The sequence below is a fragment of the Mya arenaria genome, chromosome 5, assembly GCF_026914265.1.
Source record: "Mya arenaria isolate MELC-2E11 chromosome 5, ASM2691426v1".
Classification (NCBI taxonomy): domain Eukaryota; kingdom Metazoa; phylum Mollusca; class Bivalvia; order Myida; family Myidae; genus Mya; species Mya arenaria.
The window spans coordinates 1,004,599-1,007,579 of NC_069126.1; the positions used below are offsets into that span (position 1 = coordinate 1,004,599).

The 2,981-nt window shown below is 35.2% G+C and overlaps 1 long non-coding RNA gene across 1 annotated transcript; it reads right to left on the reverse strand.

The window, feature by feature from the left end:
• Positions 1-448: 448 nt before the first annotated feature.
• Positions 449-2,164, reverse strand: LOC128236083 (uncharacterized). The gene is made up of 2 exons (XR_008261253.1): positions 2,046-2,164; positions 449-925 (listed from the first exon to the last, which is right to left on the reverse strand). It is a non-coding gene; the product is annotated as an uncharacterized LOC128236083 (long non-coding RNA).
• Positions 2,165-2,981: the final 817 nt, after the last annotated feature.

Here is a 2,981-nt window from a genome sequence, read left to right on the forward strand (position 1 = left end):
CATGGCAAGTTTATCAGTTGACTAAGTATGATTTTCATACATTTTACCCCTCTTCACACTGAACTGGTTGATGGCAAACCGAATACGGTTTTTAAATATATATAATTATGATTACCTTCTAACCTATGTCATTCTGAATCAGTAATATTAAATACAAATGTTTATCCAGATTATCACTTCAAACAGATGACTATATTTCTTTAAACGTGTCTCTTTCAGTTGAATACAAGTGGTATGTATAGATTCGAATCCGTCTAGAAATCTAAATGCAATATAAGTCAGTTTGGACTAAGTTCTAGATATTATGAAGACTTTTATTCCGAAATAAATGTAAATCGAGAAAAGGGGTAATCAAACAAGAATAAGACACCTTTTGTAAAGACATCTATCTGCCCAATTGGGTATTGTTTGGTTTAACATCAAAGAGTTTTGTAATAAAACAACAACAATTGATTGTTATTTATTAGCACTTCGTTTTAACATTTTCCTAACTTTAAACGTGTTTATTTCAGTTGCAATACAGTTGCAATACATTACAAGTGTAGATTAGAATCCGTATAGAAATCGTCCACTCTTAACTTGCAATATACAGATGCAATTAAGTTTTGGCCTAGTTCAAGATATTATAAAGAATGGTTTTCCGAAAAAATGTAATACAAGAAAGAAAATCACCAAACAAGAATAGACACCTTTTCTAAAGATATCTATCTGCCCATTTCGGTATTGTCTGGTGCAACATCAGAGACATATTCAACCAAAACAATTATGGCTATTCGGCTTCCTTTTTAACATTTTCTTAATTGTCACAATATCATATAAGGATGTTTCAATCAAGTGTTATAGTAGATTGGTTGTTCACATCCAAGATTGGCCGGTCAGTAAATATGATGTCCTGTCCAATGCGCTCCTGTTCGAACCAAACGATCTGAAACAAGACACTGTCAGGATAAGTTGATAGTTCTCAATACCCTCAACCTAAATAATGTATGTAATGAAAACTATTCATAGTGGAATATTTCTGAGACTAGTGGTATACTGCCGTGTTCTAGACAAGTGAGTGAGTGTAAACCCCTTTGTTTCAATATACCAAATACACCTTAGCTTTGTAAACGCATTCTGCGTACCAATCGAAATGAAACAAATACTTGAGTCTGCGTACCAAATACTGTCATATTCTTTCTGCGTATAGAGAACCACGCTGATAAGTACCAAATACTGTCATAATTTTGCTGCGTATAGAGAACCACGCTGATAAGTACCAACTACTGTCATATTCTGTCTGCGTATAGAGAACCACGCCGATAAGTACCAAATACTGTCATATTCTTTCTGCGTAAAGAGAACCACGCTGATAAGTACCAAATACTGTCATATTCTGTCTGCGTATAGAGAACCACGCTGATAAGTACCAAATACTGTCATATTCTTTGTGCGTATAGAGAACCACGCTGATAAGTACCAAATACTGTCATATTCTTTCTGCGTATAGAAAACTACGCTGATAAGTACCAAATACTGTCATATTCTTTCTGCGTATAGAGAACTACGCTGATAAGTACCAAATACTGTCATATTCTTTCTGCGTATAGAGAACCACGCTGATAAGTACCAAATACTGTCATATTCTGTCTGCGAATAGAGAACCACGCTGATAAGTACCAAATACTGTCATATTCTGTCTGCGTATAGAGAACCACGCTGATAAGTACCAAATACTGTCATATTCTTTCTGCGTATAGAGAACCACGCTGATAAGTACCGAATACTGTCATATTCTTTCTGCGTTTAGAGAACCACGCTGATAAGTACCGAATACTGTCATATTCTGTCTGCGTTTAAAGAACCACCCTGATAAGTACCGAATACTCATTCAAACCCTACTGAACTCCGCATACCAAAAAAGGAATTCAGCCTAATCAAACATAGCACACATGTAGAAGCACAAAATATCTATAAGTTCTTAAAACATTACTATTAGACGTTGTGCACTATTAAAAATTGATATTAATAATGCGTTCTTATTTTATGTTTATCAACAGTCTAACCTGATTGTCTCCCTTACGCAGGAGAGGCCCTGGAAGGTATAGGGTCTGTTGAGGCCCGGCGGACCAGTACCGACCGATGTTGAAGTCATTCACCAAAACCACGCCTTTGCCCCATCCCTGGGTACATTCGAACAAATGGCAATTATGTTTGAGAACCACAAATAGCCATACACATCTATTTAAATAGTTGATATAATTTCCTAGTGAAACCAGACTCACAGAGAAGGTAAACACAATGACTTCAGTTTAAATTAATGAAAACACAAAGTCTCACACTAGTTTTTAAATAAATACATTGAATTCATGACAAGACACTATTTAATTTAGATTTAACAGTGAAATAAAATTGATATTTCACTGCTCCAAACACTGAAAATATCGCTGAAACTTTAGCCCGTCATTTCGTCCAAATCGAACGTCAAACGTTATTTTGCATGACAAACATTTTCATATCTAATTGTTCTGATAAGCAGCCTTCATCATCTGTCATATTTTATCAAACTCTGTATTACAATTAAGGAGTATATAAACACATGCATGTTCTCTTTAGGACAGTTAAGATTTAGTTGTTAAAAATCAACCGCTCGTAACATAATTTGTATGACTTGTGATGGACAATACTCTTTCTCTCTTTGTGAAATGTTGTGCTATACTTAATGTGCATCTTGAACTTTGTAAACATTCTTCTGAACGACCTAAAACGTACGCTTCGATTTATAAAGTCAAACTCTTTATTTTACACTGTTGTTGATAACTGCAATAAAGATGGAACAACATGGCGCTGCACTTTCCTTTATACCGAAGTAACTTAATGTGACAGACACATGCAATGTCGTGTTGCGGGTGCTGACCTCACAATTCCGCGCCCCTCAGTGTAACATAAAACCAGCATTGCTTTTTGAATCTATTATGTAACTTTGATGCTGAATAATGTTT